Source organism: Micrasema longulum, unplaced genomic scaffold (assembly GCF_059751315.1).
Source record: "Micrasema longulum isolate JH-2025_06_02 unplaced genomic scaffold, ASM5975131v1 h1tg000678l, whole genome shotgun sequence".
NCBI lineage: Eukaryota > Metazoa > Arthropoda > Insecta > Trichoptera > Brachycentridae > Micrasema > Micrasema longulum.
Genome location: NW_028277874.1, coordinates 2,394,973 through 2,421,186, shown reverse-complemented (window position 1 = coordinate 2,421,186; position 26,214 = coordinate 2,394,973). Strand labels below are relative to the sequence as shown.

General features: G+C 31.2%; 1 protein-coding gene across 3 annotated transcripts in view; it reads right to left on the bottom strand.

Moving 5' to 3' along the window:
- js (jiangshi) overlaps positions 1 to 26,214 on the bottom strand; it is a 132,482-nt gene that overhangs the window by 81,434 nt on the left and 24,834 nt on the right. The gene's annotated exons all lie outside the window — the stretch shown is intronic.

Below are 26,214 nucleotides of genomic sequence, written 5' to 3'. Positions count from 1 at the left end.
TATATATATATATACAAATACCTATATACACATATACATATATCCATGCGCACACACGTACATACATACATAAAAGATACATAATTTAATTAATGTATGCAAAACTTCACGATTGCCTTTTGTATTTTTCTCATTATTCATTATTTTAATATATTGTTTTTTACATCCAGTAAGAATCTCCAATCCGCGACATGAATCAACCTCTCTAACTCCCTACGACCAATGTCATGAAAGAGCGAAGTCAGCACATTTTTCAACTCGACACACTAACGGGTATTTTAAAATCTATATATATATATATAAATGTCAATGTTTGTATGTGTGTCCTCGATGGGCTGAATAACTACTGGACCGATTTGCGTGCGGTTTTCAGCGAAATGTAGATCTTTGCTGCGAGCATATTTATAACTTTTAATATAATAAATTTATTAAGTAGAAAAAAAGGAGGTAGCTTAAATGTTTCATCCTTCACCTAGGCTACATTCACCGAGAATGCATAAACAATACATAATGGAAGGATGTTATTTTGTTTGCTTAAAAAAAGTTTGTTTTTGAATGTTTACAAACAACTTTTATTTTTATCGATCCCAACCAGATCATTTTCTTAAATTCCTTATAATTTCTACCCATTTATTCCCCAAGACTGGATTTTTGGTAAAACTAAAATAATATTAACTGACATTTGGAATTTAACCATAAACAAATACATGGGCTCCTACTTATCAACGGAAAGTTACACCATTAAAAAAAACCGAACATGTTTATTTGCTTTTGTAACAGCATTATGAAGCAAACTTTGTGAGTATATTAATAATGTTTTAACCTGAAAGGAAATGCGGTCTTACTTTTCTTCATACAAACGTATTTTCACCCTGGGTTATGGCACTATAAATATTTACCATCGGTGCGTCTCAATAGTTTTGCTTTATTGATAAATTGTTTACTATGGGAACTGGATCCATCTGAAATCCCGGAAAAATGCCGTTTTATCCGCTGTCTTCGGGCGCACGGTATACAAATATTGTATACAGTGGCAACTTTATCGAGTCTATTTTTTAAAATCAAAAACTTTGTTCCAATAAAGGAAAAAAAAAAATGTATGAAGCATATGTTAAAACTAAAATATGTTATATGCAACTACTATGGGAAGCAGGATATCAAAATGACATAAACAGTCTACAAAGATAACAAAATAAAATATTAAAGTTAGTATATGACCTTCCCTATCTAACTGCAAATAGAGAACTTTTTAAACAAACTAAGCAATTAAACGTAACTGAACTCTTTAAACTAGAATCTTTAAAATTTATTCATAAATTAGCCACTGATGTAATTGTAGACGAAGAATTAAAACTTGAAAAAAATTGTAGTAAACATGAACACAATACGAGAATATCAGAAAAATATCACATACAATCTTTTAAAACGAGAAAAGGACAATCGAGACTTATGAACCATGGACTGAAATTATACAATAAACTACCAGACAAAACTAAACAAAAGACTCAGGCAACCTTTACAAAAGATGTTAAAAATATTATTATTAACAGTAGAATGTGAATTTTAAAAGTGAAAACATTTTGTTAAATGTATGTAAACCGTAAGGGTTTATCAATAAAATTTAAATAAAAAAAAATTATAATATGAAATATGACGTATCAACACAAATACTTTTATTCTGTCTCAAAAAAACAACAAAATCGGTTCAGTTTTGAGGTACGGAAAACGGGACAGCGTAACGTCAATTTTGTCTATTTTAGTTAGGCATAAAAGGTACGACATGCAGTTGTCCTTTACGCACAGTATCAGGGGGGCATCTGCAAGACAGTGACAGAAAAACAATATTCAATTATCTGTTTATCAAAATGTACATCTACTACCTGCATTTAATTAATTATTGTTGGTTGTGATTTTTTACAACGAAATATAAATGTTCATGGAAGCAGAAAGAGAGGGAGGAAAGTAGGGTTGGAGCTATACAATGTCTTCTCCCTTTTAAGTACTTTTTATTTAATTTCATATTTTTACTTTTTTAGAATTTAAGTATTTTTTCCCCTTTCCTCCTGCATTCATAATAAATTAGTGTGAAATCTGTAATTGGTCTTATTTAAAAAAAAAATATTTTGTTCCTTGTATAATGTAAAGACTATGATTTCCTTAAAAAATAAAAAAAAACGAAAACTCTGAAAAACAAAAATCGAACTTTCGATTGTGTTCATTAAATCTATATACGACTTTATTATATTTTTTTAAGCCAATCAACGGGCTTATCAAATCCCTAACAGATTGGCATTAATGAGTATATTATATAATAACACTTAATCTAAACAATCTTAAAATCTATTTAAATTTACAAAAGTATAATTATGGCATAAACTAGACGGACATGGTAAGTGTGTCATTGCGAATCAGGAGTGACAACACCGCTTGCTTCTTGAATGCTTGCCTTTGCTGTAGGAACACATCGACAGCACCGTTTAATTATATTTTGTACACTGTTCTGAGGATCCTTGGCAGAGGGAAAAAGAATCCGATGCTGGTTTTATAATTTCCCACTGCAAAGACAGCATTGGTACGCAAGTTACGGCGAGGAACATTACGGTTAATTTGAGCAAGAATATCATGGGCATCTATACAGTTAGATATTAATTTGTGAAAGAATATCAAACCCCTCTGAATTCTAAACTGAAGATATGAACGTACTCTAGACGATCATAATAGTTAATTATGAAAGTAAAGTAAGTATATCCAATTCTAAATATTAACTAACTAACTAACTAACCATCACGCCATTTCCCCAGGGGGGTAGGCAGAGAGGATAGAACGCCACACCACTCTGTCCTGGCACACTTCCTTTGCTTCCTTCACATTCATACATCTTCTCATGCACGCACGTCGATTATTCCGACTTTTCACATGACCACTTTCAAGAATTTGTTGTACTTGATCATGCCATGTCTTTCTCGGCCTTCCTCGACTTCTACAACCAGACACATTCGCATCATAAATCTTTTTAGCCGTTCTTTCATCATCATCAAATATTAACGATTTAAAAAATTTACGTTGCACTGATTCAATCATATAAATGAATATTATAATTAGGAGACCATATTATAGAATTAAATTCAAGCAAGCTACAAACAAATGATTTGTATAATCTAACTGCAATTTTTGTATAATCTAACTGCAGCTTTTAAATGTCTTAGATATTCGCAAAATAAATCCACAAATTTTGGACGCTTTCTTGGAAATGTGATCAATGTGCTGGTTGACTTAATACTCAAATCTAGCAATAGCAAAGTATTGCTGGGTTTAGCTCATAATAAATAAAAATCAATGATGGCAAAAAAAACAACTTTAAAACACAAGTATCTGTCATCTATTGGTACAATATCGGATATTGAATACATCTAAGTAATTATGTATATATTACCCGCGTTCGTGTTACATTACATATTGTGTAATGAATATTGATGCAATTTCCACTTTTGTTACATACCGTGTATTACAATTACGGCGCAATTTTCTTTTTAGTCAAAACAATAGAATCTAATCACATGTTACAATGTATTGGAATAATTTCACCAGAGTAGTGATTTTCTTTTCATGATTCTTGACAATAGTATGAATGCAAAAATTCCCGACTGCATTCTTTTTTATTTAGTTTTAGTTTATTAAGCTAAATTTTATTTAATGTTGACAAAATAAATTTAATTATAATTGACATGCGAGTTTACAAATTACAACAGGGGTGGAAAGCATTTTAGGGAAGGGAATATGGAAGTCTAGGCATTTACACTACTTATGACCTATCATCAACTAGTTTAAGTGGCCACTTTACACACTGCGTAACATTCTACAAACATTTTCACAAACTCAAATATTATAATAGAACCAACTGGTCCAAGAAGAAGTGTAAAAATTTGAAAATTGTTTTCAGGCCTAGTATGTGAAATAATTCGATCATGTGAATCTCGTCACAATAATAAAGATTTCAGCTCTTTATCTTTACTAAAATAACAGATGGAAGAAATTTGGATGTTCAAACGTAGGCAAAATGGTAAATGTTAGACAGTGTGTAAAGTAACCACTTAAACCAGCCTATGACAGGTCATTAGCCCTGTAAATGCCTAGACTATTAAGATTAACAAATTTCAAAAGAGTAGGAGAATATTTAAGATAAGGAAATATGGAAGTCTACTCATATCATATAAAAAAAAAACTTCATATGCTTTTTTAATATGTCTATTTTTATCAAAATTATGTTTATTTTACATTGAAGGTTTAATTTTTTTATTTTATTTTTATTTATTATTAAGATTTACATACATATTTGTATATGTATTAAAGAGAAGAGAAATAAGAAGAAACAGAATTACTTTTATTTATTTTTTTACATTTGCAATCCAGAATTTGTCACCCAACTACACAATAGTTTGTTTAAGGGTAACAAATTGTGAATTTACTGGTTTGCAATAGAAAGTAATGATAAAGATATACAAAATATATTTGTAAAGGATGTCCTTTAAACCCTGTCACATCCGAAACCACGATGATCAGTATGGTCAAGAAGACATATTAGCATATTTAAAAAAATATGTAGAAAAAATATTTTTTTTATTAAAACTGTTGCTTACTTCTGCAGGGGAGAAGTGAGGAAAGCGTGGCACAGTATCAAACTCCTCTCTTCCCCCTCCTCGTTTCTCCCCCGCAGAAGTAAGCAACCATTTGCTTTATTTGATTTTTTATTTTTTATTTATTTTTTCTTTCAAAAAAAATATTTTAATGTGCCAATATATCTTCTTGCTCATCCCGATCATCGTGGTTTCGGATGTGACAGGGTTTAATAAACACCCTGTATAAAAAATTACACTAACCATTGAGGAGAAATTAAAAATATATTTTGTGTGGAGTATATCATTAAAAAAATGTAGTAGTAATGGTGGATATTTTTGCACCACCTTTAAAGCTTTTACTCTGGTTTTGATAGCTCCTTCCCAGCTCAATATTATATCTGTTAATGTGGACTGTACAAGGTTCCATAAAGATTGGAATAATGAGATTAATTTGGTCCAAAAGTTATGATTTTTACTTCTTTTTTATTAAGAATAACAACAGCCATAGAATAAAGAATAGTCCAAAAACCGCATACGCACATCAAACAGAAGGCGACTCAACTACTTATAAATGAGTAGCAACGAATAAGCAATGAATAGCAACTCCTGATTTGAATTCAACTATGCCGTGTTGTGTCCTTTTAAAGTGTAGAAATACTGCCAGGAGCTTAAAGAAACAGGATGCAATCACATTTTATGAGTAATTAGCAAACGTATGTGTATATAACAAATGTATTACTTAAAAATTGAATTGTTTTTCCATCTGTCAGATTGTCGAAGAAACAAAATGGAAATTTTGTAACCCCACTTTGCTCATCTAATGACAGAACTAATGAAAATTGGATCTCGGATTAAACAACTATGTGGTGGACATTTGACCGAGATATTCTTCAAAACATAAAATATTATTTAACATGATATAAAAATGTCCGTTTTATGTAAAATTAAATTTGTTTTATATTTTAAGTTTAAAGTTCATTAATTCAATTACCCTTTACTTATCTAGTCTGTAGTGTCAATCAATATTTACGCGTGCACAAAAAAAAACTTTGAAAAATTAACAGATTGCTTTTTTTTAACCTTATATTTGTGTTATGATTTTTTTCCCATCAAGCAACATTACGCTACGACCTCACGAATGCACGCGACGAAAGTGGGGCAAAGTGGGGGAATTATTGAACACAGTCCGATGTATTCAAATATGATTCTACGCTCCTTCTGGACTATTCTTAATTCTATGACAACAGCCATACAAAAAAATATATACAACATTACAAAAAAAAATACACAATATATATACAAATAAGTTTTCCGCATAAATACAATTATAAAAATTCAGTTCAGCTAGATATTAATATAGAAGTGCATGTGTGTGAGTTGTTGTGTGTGAGGATGCGTGGGTAAGGGAGTGGAAAGTGGTTTTGGTAGGTATGTGAATATGTGTGTGAGTGTATCTGGGTGTGAGGGTGGGTTTATGGACAGGGTGAGTGTGTGTTTGATACGAATGAATCATCTAAAATTTATAATGTAATGTAATGTGATATTTTGTAAATCGCACAATTACAAAATCTTGACTCCTAAAAATTTCGTTCAATATGACTGCCGTGGTTTATCCTTTAAGACACAGAATTTATTATTCAAAATATTATTTGTAATTAATAAATACATAAATAAATATTTCAAAAATACGTTTTTAAATTTTATTTAACTGTTAGTACAATACTATTAGCACATTAGCGGGATTATTGCTAAATTGCAATTGCTTCCAACCAGCCAAAAAAATAAAACGTGTTATTTGTTTTTTAGTTTCAATAAAGTTGAAGATCTAAGTCATTTGTAATTTGTCCTCCAAACAAAACGAGATTAAATTTATTACAAAATTAATTTCTAAGCCAAATTGTTTTTGTTAGATCTCGTATTACGAATTCGAAATACTTATTTCATTACAATTACTTGCGAAAGATCTTTTCTTTAAGAATTATTTCAATGCCAAGTACTAAGCATTGTATTAAAAATTATTATGATTTAAAAAAAATAATAAACATTATTTAACGAAAAACATCTTTATTTTGTTGTAAAAGTAATTATTTATTTTACACAAATAAAATCGTCACAGCTAGCTACAGTATATAAAAATCTTGAGTAGGGGAGATGAAACAGACCATAATTGTGATAATGGTCTCCAGCCAAAACTACTTCCTCAAAAAACATTGATAAAATATGCTGCATACCACTTTGCCGACCCTAGACGCATTTTAAGTTTTTTGGGTAAAAAAACTAATTCTTGTAGCGGCGTGTACATTTAAGTTATGACAGGTGCCCCGATTAATATTAACAATATTTGAAGTTGATTCTCTAAAGATATTTTTTTCACTAATTAATTTTAATGTACCGAAAAGGACAACTCGGCAAACCTACCAATACTGTGGCAACAATACTTCGACATCATATGGTAAAAATACAGTCATCAATAGACTTCACGTTCTAGGCAATGAATACCTGGACGTTGACGACTCATTTCACATGAAATTTAGTACATATGGAACGGCTCTTCTTTTTTATTTCATTGGTAATAGTTCTAGGTAACTATTTGTTACTATTGTTAAGAATTGTTTTAAACTTCTTTATTAGTGTTTTTTTTTCTTTTTTCGTTTCTTTTCTCGAATTAATGTATAAGTACAAAATATTTCTCTTCATCATTTTTTTACATCATTATATATTTTTATACATAAATATATACTATTTACCTAAGTATAAGTTTTAAATAATAATACATGTAGTTTTTTTTGTGTTATTCAAAATTGTTTTATTAGTTTTTTTTAACTGGTTCAAAGTATTTCTAATGCTAATTTTTTAATTTTTTTATTGATAATTCTTTAACTGGAAATATTTTATTATTTTATATAGTTTACCTTTTTTAGACTTTCTTAATTTGTTAATTAATAATATTGTTTTAAATGCTCTGTATTACTTATGCTTACATGTATTTATATTTAATTGAATTTATAACTAATATGTAAAAGGCACTAAGTGCCGTTTATTTCAATAAAATAAAATTTAAAAAATAAGTTTTGTCAAATTCGCTAAAATATATTCCTATTGGTTTATGCGTTTTTATAAAAATCACACATTCCCTTGAATGGGACACGTGCAGTGATCATGAATGGGATAATTCCTGTAACACATAATTGAAATACACTGCAAGTAATTTTACGATTTAGTTCCCTATGCACCACCAGGTGCCGATCAGGGTTTTTTTAAAACAAACTAAAAATTTAATCACGAAGAAATAATGCTATCTTTATATCTAATAACAAGTGTCAGATATATGATGGAAAATACAAATTAATAAAGTTTTGTGCAATGGCTTGAATTCAAAATGTGAGGGTTTGGTCCCATGAAAATCTTGGAATTTTAAGTTCTCTGGACTTTTTTGCGAAAAATCATTTAAAATAACATTATTTAATTATTTATTTTATAGTTTTTCTTTACTATTATATGATAAACTGTGTTTTAAAGATGTTGAAGTTTGGATACGCGTTACATTATATGCGATTGTTTTGTTAAATATTTTTTTTGTAGGAATAAGTTTTTATTTTTATCTCTCTAAGAATATTTTAATTTTGGGGGAATTTTCAATAAGTTGTAAAAAACTTACTATTAGAAAATAAATGCCATGTTGTGGTAAAATAGGGTTCCTCTGAGCCGTTGTAAGTCCGCGACACTAGCCACGGGACCGCAAATGCTTCTACTACAATTACAATTTTATTAAAAAATGAAATTGTGTACTTGGAATTGTCCCCAAATATTATGCGAAGATGTTTACTTATTTTTTTTAGTAATAACATACTTTTTTCAATCAATCTTGTATTTTCATACGTTCTATTCAAGGTATACTGGTGTCCCATTCAAGGTATTCTAGGAGTCCCATTCAAGGTATTCTAGGAGTCCCAATCAAGGTATTCTAGGAGTCCTATTCAAGGTATTCTAGGAGTCCCATTCATGGGAAGGTGTTTATGAATGGGACAAATTTAGACTTTTTTCAAATAGATTTTGCAGGTACTAAAGTTTAAATTACTTGACAGATAATGTATCGCATATTTGTTACTTAAAGATTCAATAAAGAAAACCCACGTAAACGTTTTGTGATTTCGTTTAAGAAAAAAGTCAAAGAGATAAATTCAAAAATGTCTCATTCATAGACACTCTCCCGTAACCTTTACTTTTTGTGTGTGGAACAATAAGTTTTCACATAAAACATTCTAGTGCGTCTACTAACTAAAAAAATGAAATTCGCAACACATTAACATACAGCTATTAAACATTCTAGCGCACTGTATTTATCTATTTTTTACACAACATAATTTTGAATGTGGAGACATTTCAAACTTATCTGAGACTAACATTTAGGGTATAAATGTATAAGGCACGTAAGTTGTTTCAATATTTTTCCCTTGACTTTAAAACTAAATGGGCCTTACTCATAAACTAGGTATAAAGTTACGCCTAGGTATAGTGGTAGAATACGGATGGTAATAACATCCTTATTACAGCGGTAAAAAAATTATGTTATTCATATCATTATTCTACCATTATGCTTAGGTGTAACTTTATACCAGGTTCATAAGTAAGGCGCAAAGTAAACGGAACCGTTGTTAAAATAAACATATAATATTATCAGTATAAAGGTGGTCATGACTCTTATTTTAATTTAATTAAATTTAACCGATTCTAATTTTATACACATCACATGACACCGCTGTCCGCATCTGATGGTGCATAGGGTACTGCGTTAGTACACTAAATGCAGCGTATATAATATAATATTTCATATCGACCTTTCTCGGAATCGAGCCCGGGACCTTAAACATGATAGGCGAATGCACAGACCACTCACTGCGAGGCGGATTTGGTAAAACATGGATGATAAAAGCGGGTGATAAGAAGGAATGGATACGTTTGGAAGAGAAGAATAAGGCTGAAAAAGAAGAAGAAGAACAAATATGTAAGTGAATCTTTTATTTTAATAGACGCCACCTTTGCGACAAAACTTCTGTTAAGTCAAATTTAATATCATTTTTTATGTTATTAAATATTTGTATATAACCACTTAACTTAACCACTTTTCTATATCTTCCGGTATCGAGACGTCTCTTTGTCAGGACACCAATTAAACCAACATGTAAAACCCACTATACATCTTCACCATAGTTGTTGCACAGAAATATAAAATGAACATGACATTCATTTTAATAGGCAACCCCTTCATGCACTTATTTGATTATGAAAACATTTTTTGTTGTTGGAGAAATAGTTTTATAACATTCAGTAAAATGTTCAACCACAGAGATAATGCCTTCAATATGAATTAATATCAATATCACCCATTCACCAAAAAATGTTCACTACAAGTGGTTGCGAATTATGTGGGTATGCATTGTTAAAGTATTGTCACAACTTCCAACATCCTTTTTACCCACAATCACTGCCCACTTTCCAACTTAGTATCCTTTGATCATCCACCACAATAAGACCTCGTGTAGTGAATCACGCGTTTATTTTGTTGAACGTGTGGTGCATCAAAGACTTGGTTTCCACTAACCACCAGTGTTCAGCTCAAGATCGGGGGCCTATCCACCAGTCGGACCATAGCAATTCCATCAAGAACGAACCAGGTTAGTGGCTTCCATTCCTAATCCATCTCATTCGTTAGCGATGTGACCGATTGACACTGCATATCGCATATCGAGGATATTAACTTATTTCATGAAAATTAAAATACAGCCCACTTCGTTAAATAATATCGTAGAAGCCCTAGGGCTTCGCCCCCCGCAACTTCTCGCCCTGCATCCACGTGAGAATTCGTTTTCTCACTAACAAGAGTATGCGAAGACAGTGATATGGCGTTGTATCTTCGTATTTTTCATTTTAAAAACAGTCATGAGCCCTCTTGTTTAAGAGGTATGTAGATGCCATACAACAGTAAGCATTTTCTCAGACAGATGACAGTTTAATTACTTTTGCCGAAGTTCCTCAGTTGTTGCGGTGAAAAGGCTAGTAAAACCAACCGCAATCAGCCATAACGGCCATTGTTTCCCAAACAATAGTAGGCAGGTACCTGTCGCAATATCAAAATAAATACTTTTGTATGAGAAGTCATATCAACCTGTCACGCAATAGCTTAAAACAATGGTGGAAAATTATTCGCCAAGTTTTGCATAAATTGGTAACTGAAATAAATATATTATTGTTTATTTTATTGTGTGTTCGTATTAAAATTATTTGCGTAACAGATATTATTATTTTTTAAATACTATATTTATTGATTTTTTCTCTTATAATTACATGGGTTTACACCAAGCAAGGCTTGCGTTTAACAAAAAATCAAAGATTTTTGAGTCAAATAATATCAAACTTAAACTCAGCAACTTGCCAAGACATATGTATGGAGCATATTGATGTACGGTTTTGAGACATGGTGCCTTACCGAAAGAGATAAAAAAAGACTAGAGGCCTTTGAGATGTGGTGCTACAGAAAAATATTAGGAATTTGCTGGAGAGACCACATCACTAATGAAGAGGTTCTCAACAGAATCGAAGAAGGTAGGCGCCTAATCGAAACCATCTCAGATAGGCGAGCCCGATGGATCGGCCACATTATGCGCCGTAAGGGTTTCCTGCATGACATCATAGAGGGAATGGCTGAGGTGACAAATTATAGAGGGCGCCCCCGACGGGAATATTTGGAGCAAGTGTGCGAAGATTTTAACTGCGCCTCATATGTCGAGCTGAAGAGGGCTGCAGAAAAAAGAGACCAATGGAGGACGAGATGCAGGACTTTGCTGCAAATCAATTCCCAGGATTGAGACTACAAAGAAGAAGGTTTACAGTACATGTGAAATATAGAAAAAAATGATAAGATAATTATACACTGGTTTGATCAGTTTAACGTGACTGCACGGATTTATGAACAAAATAACACATACATACTGATACATACATGCACACATACATATCCATACATAGCATATATGTTTATATATACACATATTAGCATATACAAATATAAAAAATCATCATCATCATTCTTTTCTGCACCTAATGGTGCACAGGACACTGCATTGGTACACCAATCGCAGCGTATCTTGATCGTTTTTTGTTACATAAAGGTAAGATAATTAGTTTTACGCTTCAGGTACCAGTGCAGGGACTATCAAAATAATCTAGTGTGAAAACACCCTTTCGAATAAAAATTTCATAACAACCATGACGGGAATTGAACCCGAGACCTCTTGCATGGTAGGCATTCACGGCCGACTTATAAAAAAATACACAATATAAATATTTTAGTACGGAAAACAAAAAAATCAAAAAGTAACATATTTTGTAAGCAATCAAAAATACTTCCGATAATGCGATATATTTTATTATTTTTATATTATAAAGTACTATGTACGTTATTGTTACAGGTAAAAAAAAAAATTTCCTCTTTCTTTTTCCTCTTTCATCTTTCCTCTTTCCTCTTTCCTCTTTCCTCTTTCCTCTTTCCTCTTTCCTCTTTCCTCTTTCCTCTTTCCTCTTTCCTCTTTCCTCTTTCCTCTTTCCTCTTTCCTCTTTCCTCTTTCCTCTTTCCTCTTTCCTCTTTCCTCTTTCCTCTTTCCTCTTTCCTCTTTCCTCTTTCCTCTTTCCTCTTTCCTCTTTCCTCTTTCCTCTTTCCTCTTTCCTCTTTCCTCTTTCCTCTTTCCTCTTTCCTCTTTCCTCTTTCCTCTTTCCTCTTTCCTCTTTCCTCTTTCCTCTTTCCTCTTTCCTCTTTCCTCTTTCCTCTTTCCTCTTTCCTCTTTCCTCTTTCCTCTTTCCTCTTTCCTCTTTCCTCTTTCCTCTTTCCTCTTTCCTCTTTCCTCTTTCCTCTTTCCTCTTTCCTTTATATTCCTTTTTTTCATTGAGTAATAGTATTGATTTACGGTAATTTATACACAAATACAGTTATTTCTATTTTTGTAAATACATATTTAGTTTTTTAAAATATTTTCTATTGAATAAGTTTTGTAACTTAAATTATATAAATACAACATTTATTTTATTAATTAGTTGAAGAAATTGTCATTTGGCAATAAGCCCGCTAATGTAAATTTACATTATGTACAAAAAAATTAATGAAAAAAATAATAAATTGGTTGCGAGCTGCGAAAAACTAATACGATGTTCCTTGATCAGCACAGCACAAACGATGGCTTGCATGCATTAATGTCCCGATTGTGTCGAATATTGTAAACTCGAAGCAAGATCTGAACTTTTTTGGTGTAGGTCTTTCTAGACTTATATAATCACTAAGAAAAACCAGATCTTGTCTTGAGGTAGTAATTATTATTTATTTTTTTGTCTTAGCTTTAATTTTCTGTCAACAACGTTTTGAGCATGTCCAAATGTTTGCAGACAGGCTGGATTACAACTCTTCCATGTTTTGACTTTTGTGAAGTAAAGGACCTGGAACCTTTATCATGTGGGTGAGATTCATCAGGCTGAACCAAATCACCTACTAGACAACGCCCGAAAACAATTTTACACGCACATAATAAAGGTTACATTCCTTTACTTCACTAAAGTCAACATAACATTGAAAGCCCAACCCACTTACCCGGATCTGTTTTAAAGGTCTTGTGACCTTTTTTCAGATCCGCACATTGCAATAACATTTTTTTTTAGCTGTAATGAACAGTAATTTATTTTTTCAAAAAAATCTTTTGTTTCCTAAGATTTGCGATAGTATAAGTTAGTTCTGGAAGTATAAGTAGACTCATTTCTGTCCCATCTTTAATGGTTCAAGTAGTATATATGAAATATTTCTGTTATTTGTACAAATTACTTGAAGGTTGTTAAAAAAATGAAATTATCTGTAAATAGATAAAAGAGTTGAGAAAATGTGAATGTTTGATCATGGGCAAAATAGTTAATGTTACGCAGTATGTAAAGTGGCCACTTAAACCAGCCAATGACAGATCATAAGCCCTGTTAATGCCTAGACTTCCATATTCCCTTCTCAAAAGTAGTAAACAGAAAAACAAAAAATCTGTAGTAAACAGATGCAAGAACCAATACGAAGAACAATGAATACAGCACTTAAAGTAACATTTAATTTTAATAAATAAACTAGAATCACAGATTTATATAGAATAACAAAAATGCTCAATCTAGAGGAATTATTATACACAGAAAAAATAAAAATGATATTTAAGATGAGAAATAATAAAATAAAGCCAAATATTAAATTGAATTTTCACGACAAAATACATAAAATTAAATACAAGAGCATCAAATAATTTAACTAGCGAACAACCTAGGACTAACAGAAAAAGAAACAGTTTTGTGAATACAGTAGTAAATTTTTGCAATTCACTTTCTAATGACCTAAAAAATATACAAAACATATACGTACTTAAAAAAACACCTTAATAAAACAGTTCTTACACCCCGTGTGAGGAGTGATATGTGATGTTATTTTATCGACTTTTTATTTAAACTATTGTGTTATTATATATAATATCCCCTCATACCAGCACTTTTGCTGATTGGGAATATTTCGTACAAATAAATTATGTAATGTTATGTAATATGTAAAGTTTAACAACCTTGTATTTTTTCATAAATAAATAAATCTAAATAATAACCCATCTTGCCAAATATGAGTTCGGTAGCTAAATAATTGGGTTTGTAATAACGTTTTTTTGCTCTCCTGAAAAGTTTCATTTTTGCAGTTTTACTCTTTTGTCCGCCCATCAAAGATGTATTTTAAAGAAATGTATTAACCATTGATCAACGGAGTAAATAAGTCCATAAATAAATAAACAATTTTACATAAAATAAAATAAAATCATTAAGACCCTGTTATCATTTCTAGTACACTTCTATCAGTTGAAAGTGGACGCCTCATTACGCAAGGTGGTTAGTTCATTAGTAATATTACCTTTTATACATTCATCTCCGCTTTACTGATCCGGAAAACTAATTCCAAGAATTCATTACAAATGCAATGTGTACAGAGGATTCTACCGCGCGGATGTGACGCAATCTTGCGGTCATTTCGCCAATACTTACCAACGAAATTATATCGACTTTTTCCCTAAATTAGCAGGAAGTTGGCGTTTTGCGGTCATCAATGAATGTTTTACCGAACGACTTTTGCCTTTGAATTTATTGCAACAGAGAGGTAAAACATTATTGAGAAGAAAATATGGAGGTCTAGGCATTTACAGGGCTTATGACCCATCATTGGCTGGTTGAAGTGGCCACCCTGTGTAACATTCATCAGTTTGTTCATGTTTAAACATTCACATTTCCTCAAATCTTCCATCTGTTGACTTTTGTGAAGTAAAAGAGCTGAAACCTTTATTATGTGGGTGAGATTCATCCGGCTGAACCAAATCACCTACTAGGCAACGCCTGAAAACAATGAGGAACTTCAGTCCCACGGAAAATTGGATACAAAAAATGTTTTCTTGCGCGTGGTAAAAATTAGAGCATTAAATTGTACTGTAAAATTTCTTAAAAATGTACGAAAAAAAATATATATATTTCAATAAAAACGCACTACTTTAAATGACGTCACTGGTTCATATGAACTACCCAATGATATGAGAGCATTGAAGGATATCCGGTTTGGTCACCGTAAATTAACCAATCGGAAGAACTGTCATAGAACAACCTCTGACGTCGCACGCGGAGTTATTTCAGAAATACGAAACTTTAAAAAAATCATAGCGCTGATAATACGATATGTAAAAAAAAAATGGCTTAGTTTAATATTCTATTAACAAATAAAAAAATAGACGCTGAACTTCTTCGTTTTCTAATATTTATACTTCTTCTTTTACCAGGTAGCTAATTCAACAATGTTTGAGTGTGTTCCCTTGTCAATAATGTTTTCCCTCTCTGTTGCAATAAATATGAATAACTCCCTAGGGAGGAAATACAGCCAGTCTACAATCATTTAGACATGCTCAAACATTGTTGACTTTTGCATTTCTTTGCCTATAACACCTATTCTCCTCTACGGATGCGAATCGTGGCGCCCCACTAGGGCCCAAAATAGCAAAATTCTGAGTTTTGAAAATAGGTGTCTGAGAAGAATCTCAGGCGCGCAGCGGACTTGATGCGGAATAAAGTAAAAAGAGAACGGACGCAGCAAACTCCGGTGACAACTCGTCGCTTCAGTTCGTTTTGTCCAACAGACCAAAACATAAATATGCAGATATCGAGCTTTAAAGTTTTTTTACGAAATAGGAATAAATAATGACCACAACTTAAGGCAAAATTCGTTAAAAAAAACCCTGTAAAAATAATTATTTTTATTTTTAATATTAGTAAATAATCATATACCACCACTTACCGACTTTTCTATGTCTACCGGTTTCAAGACATAACCGACTCTTTGTCAGGTCATCAATTAAACTAACATAAAAATACGCTTCCAGCTTTCTTGCGACTATTTGGGAACTTATCAAACAATTCAAACCTTTAAAATAAATGTTGTTTTGATAATAATAATAATAAAAAAAAAAATAAAAATAATAATAACAATAATGACAACTAAAATAATAAAATTAATAATAATGATGATAAAAAATAAAACAATAATAATAAAAAATTTAATAATAATATTAATAAGAATAATTGCCACTAGCAATTTCTTACAGCCTGACCAAAAACAAAAAAAAACCAAATATAATAAAAAATATATTTGATAAGATAAAAAAAAATGACAAATAAAAAAAAAACGCATAAATAAAAAAGTTAAGAAAACACAAACAGTTAAAACATTTAACATTATTTTTCAGTTTCATCCGAATGAAGCCTAAAATCACCTCCACTTACAGAAGTGCACAGGCACCTTTGGGTGTGGATTATGATTTTTTATTTGACATATTTTTATACATTCATATATAGGAACCAATACTGTCTTAATATAACCTTATAAATTTAACCATATTGATATTAATAATATAACATGCAACAATTTTAGAAAAGTAATTGAAAATCAATTTATGTTTCACTAATTTTTTTTATTTTTATTTTTTTAAAATATGTTTTTTAATATTCTCTTATATAATATCTTATTTAACCGAAATACCTACCTGTGCAGTTACATTGTGTATGGATATGTAAATGTACATGTGTATGTGAGTTTGATATTTGGTTAATTATTATAAACACTTTATTTTATTTTAGTTTTTGAGTTTTTTTATTTTATTTTTATAATTATTATTTTCTTCAATTAAGTTGTTCTTCTTATAAGGCTCAATAATTATCGCAAATGTTATACTCGCTGCATATGTATGTATACTTATTATTATGTTATCCGCACTGTAAAATGTACATACATATCTAAATTTAATATCTATTCTTAACTTCTTATTAATAATATTTATCTTTTAGCTTACGAGAAGGCCTGTAATTGGATCTTAATATATAATTTAACCTACACTGTAATTAATAAACATTGTAATCTGTTGGCTTTCCAAAATAAAATAAAATAAAAAAATAAAAATAAATAACGTTTTTTTTAAAAATTATGTCAGTGATGCCAACAAATGATTAAAATTATTATGAATAATAATAGTAATTATTCGTATTATTTACAGTAAGTGAAGCAACTTATCGGTTAATGGATCAATGTAATAAAATTAAACTATTTGAATTTAATTATTGGTTTCAATGTAATGAGATTATCATCGCATTCATATGAATAAATGAAAGGATGCCATAAATTGCATAGTTTATAAGTATTGATGCACTTTTCAACTACAAAAAGAACAGGGCTTTTAAACTGGATTGAAATAACGAAGAAATTCAGTGCTACGGGAAATTGGATGTACAAAATGTTTTCTTACAAGAGGTAAAATTAGAGCATTTTATTGTATGGCGAAGATTTTCTAAAATGTATGGAAAAAATATTTAAAAAAAACTACTTTGAAAGATGTCACTTAACTAGTTCTCCGAAATCAACTAATCATAGGTTGATATGATAGATTTCCGGTTTCCGGAAAGCCAACCCTCCAATCAGAACAACTCCCTGTAGAAAAATAGTGACGCCACTCACAAAGTAACTAAAAACAACAAAACTTTAAAAAATCGTAGCGATTCTGCTTCTTTTCCACATTCGCTCCTAAGTGGAGCATGTGGCCATCACCAGTTGTCTCCAGGAGACCCTATCACCAGCCAGCATTTTTGCCTCTTGCGACGTCAATTCAGCCCCCCCTAATTCCGACGAACAAAGTCTAAGGATCGTCATTGACGGCCTTCCAGGACGGCGTGAGCCCGCAGGTTTAAAGAAGAGGCAACTTGGATTTAGGTTCTCCTGAGGCATGCGCAGCACGTGTCTAATCTAGGTCCACCGATAATACGATTCATATAAAAAGGCTTTTATTGAAAGTCTTAAGCGGCTACTTAACACACTGTGTAACATTCACGATTCTGCCTATGTTTGAACATTGAACAATGGAAGGAATATGGATATAAAAGAAACACAGAACTTCCCTTTTCAAGAAAACTTTGTTAACTTTTCATTCTAATACGAGCACAGGCTTGTTGTTTTTTTGTTAGAATATATTACATACTTATGATATGTACCGTGTCGTAGTCGTTGCTATATGCAGCTTGTTAATTAATCATTTACTTGTCAATGTTTCTTACAGGATAGATATAATCGCATTTTTTTTCATGAACTAAAACATGAGTAAAACCTCAGAGTAATAATGCGTAACCTAAAGAAAAGCCCGATCACTATGTTTCATAGAACGCAGGCGATGTTGGTTTGTTGGTTAGCAACCATTTTGTTTGACAAACACATGACGGTTCTGTCGGATGCTTTTGTCGGTGAGCTTGGCTTTGTTTGTAAATAATTATGATATTTACGTTATAATAAATAAAAATTGATTATGGTGCATTGCAGTATGTTGCAGCAGTAGGAGCGTCAAAGGTGTTAAAGGAGTCAGTTTTCACAGGTAATTGATTCCGAAAATTTTCCCATGATTTACATTGATTTTTGGCATTTATTGTCCCGACACGTGTATTATGTTGCTTAAAAACTTTACTTATCTCAACATATTTACTTCAGATACTATTTTTTCTCAATTTAGGGGATACATTTGTGAATTAAAGTATGTTTACTGTTGATAATGACGGTCGATTATGGGCAATATGCCGGGGCCGCACTAGGCATCCATATAAAGTTTGAGTTTTTATCGAGTAGAGGTTTATTATTGACGGACAAACAAACAAACTCAACACAGGACTTTGGTTCCATGGAGTTGGGATTAATGTCTAAATAAATGTGACATAAGTATATTATGAATAAAATTAATAAAAAAATAAACACACACATGTATTTTCAGTTTTATAAAATAAATATAGGCGAATTATAGAAAAATAAATTGGAATAACCCTGCAATAATAAATACACAGGTACATATTTAAAAGTATTTACAATGCAAATTAATATCCATTTGGCGATTCTCGACCTGAGTACGGCTCATTGTTTTGCTGCGAACTGTAGCTAACTTAATACCCAATAGTCATAGAATGGTTTTCCTACGTTTGGGCTCCTCTATAGATTGGCGCATTATTACTCTGATAGTAAAACAGTATTCAGTTAGAACTGCTTTACCATGAATGTGTTTCATTCTTAACTGCATAATTACAATTCATAAAAAAATTTGATTGAAACAAACAAAAATCTTTTAAACCTACTGCATCTACTTAACAATGAAGAGGTTTATTGGTTTAAAAAAAAAAATGTTTAAGAGCATTATACAGGGTGACTGGAACTGAACCCGCCATAGCAAATTCGCACATAGCGGAGGTCATTTGCCAATTATTTGATCTTACTTTCCCCATTGACATATCTCCCAAGTTTAGAAGTTTGGGAGATATGTCAATTTTTATACTTCAATGAGATTTTTCCAAAATTTGACCTTCAAGCATTCTGAACTTTATTTTTTTTTTCGTTATTTTAGGATTTTTTATTATTGGTAGTCATAAACATTTGTGATAAAAATACGTCGAAACTTCTTTTAAACTAGGGTTAAAAAATAAGATATTATGCTTTCAAAAAACTTTACGATGAAATTCAACCTGAAATAAAAAAAAATACGGTGTTTCAATAATTTATTTTACTCTCAGTTAGTTTTCTAGTTCGTCACATTTTTTTTAAAACGTTATATCTTATTTTTAATCCTAGTTCGAGGGAAATTCCTACGTATTTTAATCACATATTTTTACCAATAAATAATACAAAAAATAGTAAAATAACGAAAAAAAAAGTTCTGAATGTTTTAAGGTCAAATTTTGAAAAAATCTCAATAAAGTATAACAATTATTGACATATCTCCCAAACTATAAAACTTTAGGTAAGGAAAGTAAGGTCCACTAATTAGAAAATGACCTCCTATATGTGCGAATTTGCTATGGCGGGTTCAGCTCCAGTCACCTGTAGAATTCGTCGATTGGAACCAAAGTTGGAAATCTTTCAAGTAAATTATAGAGAACTCCTTTATCGTAAGAGGCCGATTACCCAGGGAGTACTTAATATTTTAACGGTCACGTCGTTAATCGTATATCAATTAAGAAGATAAGTTTATCGATTTCAAGATTCTACATACCTTATTTACATTCTACATTCTACATTCTACATTTTTTTTTCTCGTAGTAATGCAGAACACAAACGGTTTTAACTCAGTAAAATCTATTTCATAATAAAAAAGATTTTTAAAAGAAGGAAGTGAGTGAATTGATTGTAAAATAAAAGAAGATTATCACGGTTTTTCAGGGCCAGACCGCGAAACTTCAGAAGAACATTCCTCAGGGCAAGCAATCCTGACAATTTTTTTCAAAAAAATTAATATATAAATATATATGATCTTAAAATGGAGTAAATCTTTAATTTTTCGGCCGGGCATTCCTTCCGCTAACCTTTACCGCTCCCCGGCAAAAAAAAATGCGAGAAAAACGTATTTGAACAACGAAACGATAAGCGCCAGACGCGGACAAGGGAAGTGGCTGGGTAGGAGGGGGGTAGGGGTTTGTGGAGGGACTGCTTTTCCGAGAAGTTAAGGATTTACTAAATTTTGAGATTACATTAAAAAAAAAAAAAAATTTTTTTACAAGTTTTCATTTAGAATTTTCGAGTTTAAAAATGAGCACATACAACACGGCTCGCGGTTGGCATTACGTCATTTTGGCGTCACGCGTTATGACCGTCGACTGCGCTTCCGATAAACATTACGTACAAGAAACGTATCGTTTTCAGGTAATTCAAAATATGCATATTTTAAACCTTTCTAGAATATGTATCCGACGTTGCACGAAAAAAATATTAATACCGTTACCATCGTATTTATTCCGCTTATTTAAAAAAAACATGAAAAGACTTTACTGTCTGTCAACGCAGATGAAAAAGAGCGTTGGCGGGCCGGCGTTGAACGCGTCCACACGTTGAATCAGCTTTAAGTACGCTTCATATACCGAAGCACGAGATTTTTCGTGTGCCTTTGACATCCGCACATTGGCTTGCATGGGTAGATACTGAACGACTCGCCAACGTGAGGGCAGCTAAGCGATTTCGTCGCAAATCGCGCGCCAGCGTACTGGCCGACGTATTGGACAGCGTGTAGAGACGCGTTAATATTATTACGAATGCGAATTTTTTGCATTCCTACGAGAACGGAAAAGAAATAAAATCGAAAAGACAAAAAAGTCTCTTAAGAATAAAAAAAAGTATTGTAATTTTTTTTATAATTATTCAAAATAAGCAAAAATTATAACGGTAATTATTATTTTTCGGTTTAAAATACGAATATTTTGAATTACCTGAAAACGAGACGTTTCGCACCCTATGGGGCAAATGGCACTTATTGCTTTACCGAGTTCCGGAGTTCGCGCTCAGCCTCCGTACCGGCTGGGCGTGAATTATAGTTTCTCTCTCCAATAGTAGGTAAAAATTCGAAATTAAATTGTTAACTGTTAAACAAACATTGTGTTTTATTTATTTTTTATTTATTTTATTTTATTTAGAAAACATACAGTCGTACAAAATAAGTACTAAAAACAACAATTTTTTAACATAAAAAGACCAATTAAGTTTTCATAAATTAAAAAGATATAAACTTTAAATGTGACAAAAAATAAAAAATAAATAAGAATTTTAAGTGAAAAAATGATAATTGTTGACATTTGCGTTTTCCATGGAGGTAATAAATTAAAATAAATAAAAATACCGAATGCACACTCCGAGCCATCCACGCACACACATGAACGCACATATAAAACATACACAAACATATACATTACATGCGGCACATATACATAGCATAAACCACTCAAGATGTACATTCAGCAACTATCCCAAATAATCGACCCCATGAAGAAATGTTAATGTTAATGTTTATAAGTGGTCGATGTGTAGACAAAAAGTGGAAAAAGAAGACTATTCATTTTAAAGCATTATTTTGCGCTTTATTCTTACTAAAATATGTGACAAGTAGTGAATAACGGAAACTTTCAAACAACAGTGCGCCTACTTTAAAAAAGTATTTGAACCCATTAAAATCGTTTAAGAATGTATTAATTTGTGATGCATGTACCAAGATTTTTCTACCTCCCACTACAACAGTGCTACTAAAAGTGAACTTATCGATACATACTAAATAGATTTAAAATATTATTTCTAATATACTCGTACATACAAAATGATACGTCAATCCTTAAACCCTCTCATACAAACGTTTGTCTAATAATAATGTCAAAAATTAATAAAATTGAGCGGGAATTTCATACTCATTATAAAACGAAAAAATACAGACTAAAATGGATACAAAGTCGTTGGAACAACAGGCTTCTTTCCCCCCTCCGGCAACTCCACGTGGACCGGGCCATCTTCTAGGAATTTAGCAAAAACATGTGTTTGCACTTGTGCGATACTGCGACAGTGACTAGTGACTACCGAACATCTACGAAAGCTACCCTTCGGATATTTTTATCTGTTATGCTATCCATAGTGTTGAAGTGCTTTATCTGTTTAGTTTTTTATTGTTTACTTTTTAACACGAACACTTTACAAATTTACCACTATGCTCAATGTTTGTTTTAGAAAATTGATAATTTTAAGTGGCCAGAATTTCACTCGTCCATGCACTTTGTAGCTGCAAGACGATTAGTAATCTAGCTTCAATAGGTAAATGTTATCAACTATCAAATATCCAAATTTAGTAAATGAGGTCTAGAATTCCAACCGTCCATGCGCTCAGTAGCTGCAAGACTTGTTGTTATCTAACTTCTATTTTTATAAATTTGTTTTTTATTTCATTTTTTAAAATATCACTAAAACTCAAAACTCCATTGTCAAATAAAAAAATAGAAATGTAAATAGGGGCTAGATTTTTTACTGTCCATGCGCTCTGTAGCTGCAAGACGTGTAATCTAGCTCCTATATATCATAACTGGAGACGAGAAACAAGAATCCTAACCGTCCATGCGATCTGTAGCTGCAAGACGTGCTGGGATATTTATTTACTGTACAGCGCCCTTGAGGTGATTTTCACAAAAACGGCGCTATATAAATTATCCAAATATAAATAAATATACCGCACCACAATTCGGCTCGGCGGGCATGACGTGTAACGTCAAATTTACGTGACGCCAGCTGTGAGCCGTTTTACTTGAAAATTATGAATGAGAACTTGTTTGTAATGCATTGATAGTTACATCATTAGAATCGCAAAAATTCGCTACAAATATTTAATGTATTTAGAACGTTATTTCGATTTGTGAAAAAACCCTGCTATTTTCTTGTACATAACGGGAAATGTAAAAAGACTTCCTGTATTTTACTATTATTTTATTTTATTTTTCGAAAAAATTTAAAATGAATTAAAGGAAAACTTTCTTCCATGATTTAATAAACTATATTTTTATGATATTTTTATTTGTTTATTTTTCTATACAAATATTATTTACATAAAAATATAATTACAAAAATACACTTTAGAAAAATACATCTTAAAATTAAGCTATAACATGAATTGTAAAAAATGCCCGCAAAGACTACAGCGTCTGAGCGTGGGCCATTCCTTTTTTAATTATTTAAACTTTTTGGCACATATACATGGTATGACATAACCATGATATACGTTACACATATACATGAAAAATGTATGTATATATGTACACACATTCCCTTTTTTACAAAAAGTCATTAAAAAAATATATACATATGATCTCAAATTATAGTATATTCTTAAATTCTCGGACAAGGAGTCCCTCCACAAACTCCTACCCCTCTCCTACTCATCCGCTTCCCTTGTCCGCGTCTGGTGCGTATCGCTTCGTTGGTCAAATACGTTTTTATCTCAAATTTTGAGGGGTAGGGGTTTGTTGAAGGGGTGCTTTTCCGAGAAAAATTAAGATTTACTCCATTTTCAGATTATAAGAAAAAAAAAATTAATGACTTTTTGGAAAAAATTTACTAGGATTTTTTTTAAAGCTTATTATGTTGAATGTTCATCTGAAGTTTCGCGTTCTGGTCCTGAAAAACCGTGTATATGTATGTTTATATATATGACTGTGTGAATGAATTAATTTAGTTTTGTGATAAAGTGTTCAATTTTTGAATGTTTATTTTATTTATTGTTTTTTATTATTTGTTATGCATTTTTGTTTCTATTTTATATTATTTTGTATACTTGCCAAACACGCGAGCCTGACTCTTTTTGGTAAGTTCGACCTGAAATGTTTTATATTTTATTTTCTTTATTTTATTTAATGTATTGTTTTTAATGTTAAATAAAGGTTTACTAATTAAAAAAATGTTTAATAAAAAAAATCGTGTTTCTGTGTATTTTTATTTTATCTGTTGAATATTCTATTAAAGTCAAATATGCTATTTTTCATAGGATCAGAAGTAATGAAATAGTCTTTAATAGTGAAATACTATTTAGTAAATATGTACCAAACAATTCGGATTTGTTTTATGAATGCAATTCACGTAACGATTGTCATTCGGAGTAGTTTATTTTTATTTTACAAAATAAATCATTCTTTGTCTTATTTGTTTGAAAGATATTGAAGCCGAAAAACACAGAAAGCAGTAAGTCGTATCTTTAAAAACTACAATACATTTTTTGCGTGTTTTGTTTAAATTCTTAACGTCATTTTATATAAGCAAGCGTACAGCTTTGAACTTGCTAAAATGAATAGAATTCCGCCATTTTGATTCGTTTTTCTAACCGACAATTTTACTATAATAGGCGTTGTAAGAATGATTATTAATGGTAAGTCGTTACGTTCATTTGGATTATTTGAACAAAAGAACGAACTGACTATTGTCATATCAAAATCTTGAAAAAACAAAAACTGCACTATTGTCACTTCATACAAATATTGCGAATCTAAAAAAATGCGAATAAAACTGTTTTTTCATTATTTCCAAAATACCTAATATTGGTGCGTACCATACCAAAGTATTTAAGACTGTCATAAATATATCGTTGCGCCGGCAATATCAAGTAAGAGTGTTAAGAAACACTGTAAAAAATGTTAAGAGGAAACGCGGTCTGACTGTTCTTTAAACAAACTTATTCCTTTGTTTTCTCCCTGGTCTATGGCAGTAGAGTAGTGATTTTTTTAAAACACAATGAAAATATAGATATTTACCATTGGTGTGTCTCTATCTTTTTGCCTTTTTGATGAATAGTTTCTTATGGGGAGCTGATACGCCCAAAAACCGATAAACTATTAATACAAGAATCCATTAAGCATAATATTCAGTTTACATACTGCAAATCAAACTCGACGCGATTCGCAACACGGCATACGACAAACAACAAAATGGCACTTACAGTACTCACTGCCGACTATACGGCGAAGACATGGTACAAACTACAGGTACTAAACACATATTTTTTTTACACAAAACATATTGTCCATGTAACCGTAATGATATGTCCTAAGCAACCACATGTTTTTAAAAATATTTTTATTTTATTATAGTGGTTACTGGTTCTTCCAAAATATCGTAACCGAGAAAAATAATTTGATTTTTGTTAACAAAAAGGCGGACTGTAAATGAAAACGAATTTCATTCAGTTTTGTGATAGGGAAATATTTGAAGAAAGGATAGGAACATGGAATGGATACCTACCTTTAATAATTTAATTTATTTTATAAGGTAATTAAACAAAGGTACATACTAGAAAACATACAATTTGAAAGCATTCGTCGATACAATTTTACATGCGTTATATATATATATATATATATATATATGTATGTATATATCTTCAATTATAGAATTACACAAAATAGATTTATATATTAAGATGTAATACATATTTTTGAATATTTTTTATACAGGATACAATGCAATAAATAATAAGTTGTACTTGTGTACTTTTTAAATAAGATTTATTCCTAAGAGATTATTCGCAAAAGCTGAGAGTGTTTTGGCAGTATATATTATATTCCCGACGGATGTGGGCCATAGGTGTGTGGTATGTAGCATTATTAAAATAAATAATTAATAAAAATTCTAGGTACTAAATATTTGAGAGTT